General features: G+C 40.4%; 1 pseudogene; it reads left to right on the top strand.

Annotated features, from left to right (window-relative positions):
- Positions 1–7,652: 7,652 nt before the first annotated feature.
- LOC113265102 (heterogeneous nuclear ribonucleoprotein A1-like) lies at positions 7,653–8,732 on the top strand (annotated as a pseudogene).
- The last annotated feature ends 980 nt before the right edge of the window (positions 8,733–9,712 follow it).

The raw sequence follows: 9,712 nt of genomic DNA, 5'->3' as shown, positions 1-9,712 counted from the left end.
AGATATTAAAAATATAATACCGTTACAGCAGTGCCTGGGTGGCTTAGTACGTTGAGCGACCAACTTTTGGTTTTGGCTCAGCTTGTGATCTCAGGGTCTTGAGATCAAGCCCCACGTGGGTCTCTGGGCTCAGCAGGGAGTCTGCTTGAGATTTTCTCCCTCTGGCCCTCCTCCTGCTCTTACTCTCGCATTCGCATGCTTGCGTGCTCTCTCTCTCTCTCTCTCAAAATAAATAAATAAATCCTAAAAAAAATACAATACCATTACAACTGCAGAAAGAAAGTGCTTAAGTATACACTTAAAATGTACACAGTTATCTCTTTGCTAAAAATTATAAAATGCTAATTTTTTAAAAGAATTTATTTATTTGTGATAGAGAGTGAGCATGACTGAGGGGAAGGGGCAGAGGAAGAGGGAGAAGCAGACTCTATGCTGAGCATGGAGCCTGAGGGAAAGGGGGGCAGAATTCCAGGACCCTGAACCAAAGTCAGACGCTTAACCAACTGAGCCACCCAGGCGCCCCTAAAATGCTAATTAAAGAAATCAAAGAAGACCACGTTAAAGAAACATGATATATTCATGGATTGGAATACTAAACGTAATAAAATTTCAATTCTCCCGAAATTGATGTAAAGGTTCAATGCAATTCCTTTCAAAATCCCATCAAATTTTGTAGATATCAACAAGAGTATTCTAAAATTGACATTGAAAGGTATAAGCACCAGAATGTTAAAACGATCTTTACAAAGAAGAATAAGGTGAGAGAACTCACTTGACCTGATATTAAGGCTTATTGTGTAGCTATAGTAATCAAAACAGCCCATTAGGGTCAGAAGGATAGACACAAAGATAAACAGAATATGCTCAACTGATTTTTGCCAGAGGAGCAAAAGCAATCAATGGCGGAAGGATAGTCTTTTTTTAACAAATGGTGCGGGGCAACTGGATATCCGTGGGCAAAATACTGAACTTCAGCTATGTTTCACACTTTATACAAAAAATACCTCAAACTGAATCATGGACTTAAGTCATAAAGCATAACACTATTAAATTTTTTGCAAAAAGCATATGAGAAAATTATTATAACCTAGGTATGGCCAGACAAAGAGCTCTTAGATTTGAAACTGAAAAACATGATTCATTAAAGAAAAACTAATAAAACAGAATTTAAAATCTTTTAAATTCATCAAAACTTAAAATTTTTGCTTTATGAATATGTTAAAAGGATAAAAAGACAAGCTACAGGTAAGTAAAATACATTTGCAGACCATATATCTGACCAAGAACTAATATCTAGAATTTATAAAGAACTCTCAAAATTCAACAGTAAAAAAAAATTATTAGAAAGTGAACAAAGAACATGTACAGATGTTTCTCCAAACAGAACATACCGATGGCAAATGAACACATGAGAAGATATTCAATAGCATTAGCCCCTGGGGAAATGCAAATGGAAACCACAGTGAGATATCACTACTCACCTGTCAGAATGGCTAAAGTATCAAGATGGCAAATGTTGGCAAGGATGTGATATGGCTAATGGGAATGTAAAAATCAAACGGCCACTCTGAAAAACAGTTTTGCAGTTAATTATAAAAGAAACACGCAATTACCATATGACTCAACAACTGTATTATTGGGCATTCATCCCAGGCAAATAAAAATTCGTGTTTATAATAATACAATAATAACTGGTGTTTATTGAGCAACTTGCATGCACAAGGCATTATTACAATGCTTTAAAGGCATTCATTCATTTAATCTTCATGACAACCCTGAGGTGGGTTTTATTATCCCCATTTTACAGATGAGGAAAATTTGAGGAAGGCTACATAGCTCCTAAGCCAAGATCAGAACTCAGACAGATGAGGATAATAGCTTAAGAGCTCACATACATCGAAAATATTTAATCAAAAATATTTTTCTTTCTCCTTGATGTTGAGAATAAATAATTCCATCATTCACTTCAGCGTTATCTAGACAAGTATATTGCCTGTGAGTAAAAGAACTGAAAGGTAAATCTTTAGGAGCAAACCATGGTGAGCAAGTCAAAGAGCCAACGTGCCTGTAGAAAAATCCAGTATCTGGGCATGAGCAGATGCTATGGAGTCAGGCAGACCTGGATGAAAGCCTCACTCCATTCTCAGTAGCTGTATAATCTGCATTATTAAGGACAATTTCAGTGGCAAGTATTATATACATTTTTAAATTTTATTTATTTATTTGAGAGAGATAGAGCAAGGAGGAAAGGCAGAGGGAGAGGGAGAAGTAGACTGCCCACTGAGCAGGGAGCTTGATGCAGGGCTCCATTCCAGAGCGTTAGGATTACGACCTCAGCCAAAGGCAGCTGCTTAACCGACTGAGCCACCCAGGCACCCCAGTGGCAAGTATTATAAAATCAACTTTTTTTAAAGGAAAATTGGTTAGAGAGCTATTGGTGCTTCACAGAAACCAGAAGCCAAAGATATTAGATTTGACTCGGAAATCTCAGGGACTAAAATAGGGGTTTTGATACCAGTGGGATGTCTTTTTTCTTCACCTTCATCTCTTTATCTCCATCCACAATGTGGCGTGGACAGAGTAGCCAGCAGTACTGAGCCTTGGAATGCATGGCCAAAAAGAAAATGGAAGCCTTCCCTTATACCTCCAACAAAAGCATCCAGTGAAATGATTTCCAATGCTCTATCCTTTTGTATCCAATCAACCAATTACTATGAGTCAGGGGGTATATCCCTACTTTCAGAGAGTGGAGACCCATCACCAGAAGGATGGGAATAGAAGGAATGGCAAAAAATACAAACACAATAACTATCATGAGGTTAGTTTTTTAAAAATTTTTTTAGAGAGAGAGAGGTGAGGGGAGAGGCAGAGGGAAAGAGAGACAGAGAATCTTAAGCAGGCTCCACACCCAGCACAGAGCCTGACATGGGGCTCAGCCTCACGACCCTGAGATCATGACCTGAGCCAAAATCTAAAGCCAGATGTTTAACCCACTGAGGTGCCCACGAGGTTAATTTATTTATTTATTGTATTTGAAGTCATATATTTCTATATATCCCACAAATCCAACTATATATAAAGCAAATAGCATATTGAAATGCTGAACAAATAATAGTTTCATCATGTCCCTGTCCCCTTTCTCAGAAATCATAGGCAACAGTTGACAAAGAACAAGGAATCACCAGACGAGAAAGGAGAAAGGAGTAACCATGTACGTTTTTTCTGCTCTTCCAGGGCTTAACTAAGTAGAGTGAACTCTTGAACAATGCAGAGGTTAGCGGCACTAACCCTCTTATAGTAAAAAAAATTGCATATCATTTTGACCCCCACCCAAAAACTTAACTACTACTAGCCTAGTGTTAGCAGAAGCCTGACGGATAGCATAAACAGTTGACTAGTACATATGCTGTATGATGTATGTGTTATTACCATATCCTTACAATAAAGTAACCGAGAGAAAACAAAATGTGATTAAAATCCTAAGGACGAGAAAATACATTTACAGTACTGTACTTACTGCAAAAACATCCACGCGTAAGTGGTGTCACACAATTCAAAACTGTGTTGTTCAAGGGTCAGCTGCAAGGGGAAGCGGAGCAAGAAACCACTGTGCTCTGGAGCTTTCCTTCCCGCTCTCTGTCTGTATTTTCATAGCATTTGATACGTGGACAGTTAGAGTGCCATCATGCTGGTTCTAGCTATTGATCTGCATGTCTTTCTGCCTTGGTAGAAAGTGAGTTTCTGGCAGATAGAAAGTATGGTCTACGTATCCTTGCCCCCTAGTGCCACGGCTGGTGTCTGGGGAGTGCTCCGTAAAACAAACGGAGGAATGAGCTCAGGTGTCGTGGGTTCACGGCTGTGGTTGCGTTCTTACTGAACGGAATACAGACTGGAGTAATATTGAGACTTAATACCCATCAGGACCATCCATTCCTAAGTGCTCTGTATCTATCATCCCACTGAATCCTTACAATTCTGCAAGTTTTTAAAATATCTGTATTCCGGACTCCTGGGTGGCTCAGTCCATTAAGCGTCTGCCTTTGGCTCAGGTCATGATCTCAGGGTCCTGGGATCAAGTCAAGGTTGGGCTCCCTGCTCAGCGGGGAGCCTGCTTCTCCCTCTCCTCCCCACTCGAGCTCTCTCTCACAATCCCTGCCTTTCTCTCTCAAATAAATAAATAAAATCTTTAGGAAAAAAAAATCTGTATTCTTTTCCTCCTCTGCCCCCTGTGTTTTGTATGCAGAAACTGAGAGTTAAAGGGTCAAGTGATATTTTCCCCAAACCGCCCAATTAGGGTCAGGAGTCTGGTCTTCACTGACATTTGTATGGACGTCATACATTTCCCATGAAGAAGCATATATATTTTTTATGAAACCTTGTATGCACCCAAGGGCTTTGTTGTTAAACACCATCTGTAGTTTCTTGATCTGAGAGCACCTGTCAAGATTAGGTGATTTTTTTTCCTGCCTGGCAGGAGGCTGCTGGGTATCAGGGCTCTGACGTGCTTGTCGTCCTATTACTACGCCTTTCACTTGTTAGCTTGTCATTTTTACCGAAATACATGTCTGTATGAAAGCAGGTTTTTTCCTGATCCTATTATCTTCTTCCTAAGGAGCGTGTCTAAACCCGTGCCGTGTAGCCTGTCCTGTAGCGTTTAGCTCAGGGTCCTCACAACCCTGCAGCCAGTTACCTCAGCCGAAGAAGGCGATGCCAGCCTTAGAAGCAGAGTCTGCTGATCACTGCGAAACAAAACCTGAAAGAGTGTCTCCAGCCCACAGGCTACGATGTTCTTATTCCTCCAGAGGCTTTCTATCTCCTGCTAGCTGACTTGCACAAACCAATCACAGAAGAGAGACAGATAAACCTAGACTCCATATTTTTATGTTTATGTGTGAAATACGCCTCTCTAATGATGGGACTACCTCAGCCCTGAACCAGGATCCTTATTCTCAGGAGGAAGACACCTGGGAAGGCAGGTTTTTCCTCAGATTATTTGATAAACCTAGTCTCACAATTAAGGGTAATATTTTCCCAAGGTCAAAGAACACCAATTTCCTGAAGGGCAAAGCACCAAGTGAACTGCGTTTTGTCACATGACAAGCCCAGAGTCCTAAAATTTCTCTATTCCTTTTACGTCTGCTTGCCAGCAAGTTAATCCTTTCCCAAGCTCGTCCTCTTGTTGTACTTAACCAGATGTACTAACACCATCCCCCAGGTTGTTTTTTACTCTATTCCCCAGAGCTACAAGTTCATCAGACATGCAGCCTAATTCCTGTTTTTTGAAATGTGGGACTCTTATTCTTTTTAAAGCTCTGGATAATAATAAATCATTACCTGTGCAATACTCATAGCATCTGTGCAGTACAATTATTTACCTGTGAAGTCATCAGGACTTTATTTATTTATTTATTTATTTATTTATTTATTTATTTATTAGTGAGAGAGAGAAAGAGAGCACGAGACGAGGGAGAGGGAGAAGCAGACTCCCACCCGAACAGGGAGCCCTACACGGGGCTCAATCCGGGACTCCAGCATCATGACCTGAGCCAAAGGCAGATGCTTAACCAACTGAGCCACCCAGGCACCCTCATCAGGACCTTTCATTACCACCTTCCCCTGCTTAAAAGCCCACTGAAGTCCGCTGCACCACAAGAAAGAGTTGACTTTAAAATCAGTCAGACTGGCGTTCTGCTGAGAGAACTATTTAAATACTAATTCTGGACTGGTCATGTAAACTTCATGATTTTCAGATTTTTTTTAATGGCAAATTGGTTATAATGATTTTTACTTTTCAGTGTGATATGGGGAGTTTGAGTGAATTAATCTATGCTAAGTTTCAACACAGGACCTGGTCAAAGTACACAGAAAATGTCCGTCTTTGGTTTTGCACATTGCCTAGCTAATGGCATTCACAGGACAAGTCTTAGCTAAGACTTGGCTATTTGCAATGTGGCCTACTCCACTGTATTTTTCCATAGACACTACTGTAAAAGGGAATAAAGGAAACCTCAGTGAAAATGAAGTCAGGGGGACAAAGGGGGAGCTCTCATGCCCTACTCCTCCTTCTCAGTTGCAGACCCCAATAGGAAAAAGCTTATTTAACTACTCTCAGGAGGAGTAAGGAAGAATTTCTCCTTGCCCAGCAGTAAGCTCAGCCAATAAGAAATTACCACAGCTGGACAGCTACATGCAGAAGAATGACACTGGACCACCTTCTTACACATACACAAAAATAAATTCAAAATAGATGAAAGACCAAAATATGAGACAGGGAACCATCAAAATCCTATAGGAAAACATAGGCAGCAACCTCTTTGACATCAGCCTTAGCAACTTCTTACTAGAAACATCTCCAGAGGTAAGAGAAACAAAAGCAAAAAAACAGAACTATTGGGACTTTATCAAGATAAAAAGCTTCTGCACAGCAAAGGAAACAATCAACATAACTTAAAGGCAACCTATGGAATGGGAGAAGATATTTGCAAATGACAGATCTGATAAAGGGTTATTATCCAAAATATGTAAAGAACTTCTAAAACTCAGCACCAAAAAACCAAATAACCCAATTAAAAATGGGCAGAAGATATGAGTCGACACTTTTCCAAAGAGGATATACAGATGGCCAACAGACATGTGAAAACATGCTCAACATCCCTTATCATCAGGGAAAGGTAAATCAAAACTACAATGAGATAATCACCTCAAATCTGTCAGAATGGCTAAAATTAACAACACATGAAACAAGAGATATTGGTGAGGATATGGAGGAAGGGGAACATTTTTGCACTGTTTTTGGGAATCCAAACTGATACAGCCACTCTGGAAAACAGAATGGAAGTTCCTCAAAAAGTTAAAAATTGAACTATACTATGACCCAGCAATTGCACTACTAGGTATTTACCCAAAGGATACAAAAATATTGATTTGAAGGGGCATATACACCCCAATCTTTATTGCAGGATTATCGACAATAGCCAGATTATGGAAAGAGCCCAAACATCCATCAACAGATGAATGGATAAAGAAGATGTGAGATAGATAGATAGATAGATAGATAGATAGATAGATAGATATAATGGAATATTACTCAGCCATCAAAAAGAATGAAATCTTGCCATTTGTGTTGATGTGGTTGGAGCTAGATGTATTATGCTAAGCGAAATAAGTCAGAGAAAGACAAATACCATATGATTTCACTCATATATAGAATTTAATAAATAAAACAGATGAACATAGGGGAAGGGAAGAACAACAAAAAAAAGATAGGGAGGCAAACCGTAAGAGACAACTGTGGAGAACAAACTGAGGGTTGCTGGAGGGGAGGTGGGTGGGGGAGGGGCTAAATGGGTGATGGGTATTAAGGAGGGCACTTGTGATGAGCACTTGGTATTATATGTAGGTGAAGAACCACTAAATTATACTCCTGAAACCAATATTACAGTATCTGTTAACTAACTAGAATTTTAATAAAAACTTAAAAAAGAATAAAGCAAATTACCAAAAAAAATATATTATTGGCATACTACTACTACTATTGTTCAAAAGATTTACCTTTAAAAAATAATAAAGTATTTATCAAAAATAAAAAATGGCTTTCTGCCCGTGGAAGCCGCCGAGTAAGCATCATTAAAGTCTCCCCTTCCATCGCCGTCATGTCTAAGGCAGAGTCTCCCAAAGAGCCTGAACAGCTGCAGAAGCTCTTCATCGGAGGTTTGAGCTTTGAAACAACCGATAAGAGTCTGAGGAGCCATTCTGAGCAATGGGGAACGCTTACGGACTGTGTGGTAATGAGAGATCCAACACCAAGCGCTCCAGAGGCTTTGGGTTTGTCACGTATGCCACTGTGGAGGAGGGGGATGCAGCCACGAATGCAAGGCCACACAAGGTGGATGCAAGAGTTGTGGAACCAAAGAGGGCTGTCTCAAGAGAAGATTCTCAAAGACCTGGTGCCCATTTAACTGTGAAAAAGATTTTTGTTGGTGACATTGAAGAAGACAGTGAAGAACACCATCTAAGAGATTATTTTGAACAGTGTGGGGAAATTGAAGTGATTGAGACCATGACTGACCGAGGCAGTGGCAGAAAGAGAGATTTTGCTTTTGCAATGTTTGATGACTACGACTCTGTAGACAAGACTGTCATTCAAAAATACCATACTGTGAATGGCTGCAACTGTGAAGTAAGGAGAGCCCTCTCTAAGCAAGAAATGGTGAGTGCTTCATCCAGCCAAAGAGGTCAGAGTGGTTCTGGAAACTTCGGTGGTGGTCGTGGAGGTGGTTTTGGTGGGAATGACAATTTTGGTCATGGAGGGGACTTCAGTGGGTGAGGTGGCTTTGGCGGCAGTCGAGGTGGTGGTGGATATGGGGCAGTGGGGATGGCTGTAACGGATTTGGTAATGATGGAAGCAACTTTGGAGGTGGCAGAAGCTATAATGATTTTCGCAATTACAACAATCAATCCTCAAATTTGGGACCCATGAAAGGAGGAAATTTTGGAGGCAGCAGCTCTGGCCTCTATGGTGGTGGAGGCCAATACTTTGTCAAACCATGAAACCAAGGTGGCTATGGTGGTTCTAGCAGCAGCAGTAGCTACGGCAGTGGCAGAAGGTTTTCATTGCTGCCAGGAAACAAAGCTTAGCAGGAGAGGAGAGCCAGAGAAGTGACAGGGAAGCTACAGGTTACAACAGATTTGTGAACTCAGCCAAGAATAGTGGTGGCAGGGTCTAGCTGCTACAAAGAAGACATGTTTTAGACAATACTCGTGTACGGGCAAAACACTCGAGGACTGTATTTGTGTCTAATTGTATAACAGGTTATTTTAGTTTCTGTTCTGTGGAAAGTGTAAAGCATTCCAACAAACGGTTTTAATGTAGATTTTTTTTTTGCACCCATGCTGTTGATTGCTAAATGTAATAGTCTGATCATGACGCTGAATAAATGTGTCTTTTTTTAATGTGCTGTGTAAAGTTAGTCTACTCTGAAGCCATCTTGGTATACTACCCCAACAGTGTGAAGTTAGAATTCCTTCAGGGTGATGCCAGGTTCCATTTGAAATTTATTTGCAACCTGCTTGGGCACAGAAGCCATTGTCTCCACAAACCTTGGTGTAGTTGAACTGACAGTTAATGTGTTGTGACCTTGGAGTTCACCATTAAAAGGGTCACCCAAGCAAAGTCCCGGAGTTTATTTGGTTATTAATATGATCGTTGGCACATCCTATGCAATATATCTAAATTGAATTATGGTATCAGATAAAATTATAGATGGGATTAAAGCTTGTGTATCATCCATTATCATGTGTAATCAATAAACGATTTAATATTCTCTTGAAAAAAAATAAATAAAAAATAATAATAAAAAATAAATTACCATGACCTAGTCAGTGAGAAATCATTGATGCCAGCAGGTCAGGTCCAGGGACCCAGAGGGGATCCCGCAGGACCAGCCAAGAGGGTCTCTGGTTATATGCAGGATAAAATAAATTGTGAGCCAGCAGGAGGTGAAAGCAGAGTTTACTGAAGGTATAGAGAGAAAGCAGGTACAGACAGAGTGTCTGGGATACTCAAAATGGAAGGGAGGGAGTCTTAGCCTTGTCTTTGCTTGGGGTCTAGAGTTTTTTAACTGAAAATCAGGGTCTGGTGTATGTGTCCTCTCAGGCCTCCAGGAACCAGTGTTATTCCTTGGAGCCGGGCGATCTTGGCATGGAGATATTT

This window comes from Ursus arctos, unplaced genomic scaffold (assembly GCF_023065955.2).
Source record: "Ursus arctos isolate Adak ecotype North America unplaced genomic scaffold, UrsArc2.0 scaffold_23, whole genome shotgun sequence".
NCBI classification, from domain to species: Eukaryota; Metazoa; Chordata; class Mammalia; order Carnivora; family Ursidae; genus Ursus; species Ursus arctos.
The sequence above is the reverse complement of the archived record's forward strand: the minus strand, read 5'-3'. Positions and strand labels throughout refer to the sequence as shown.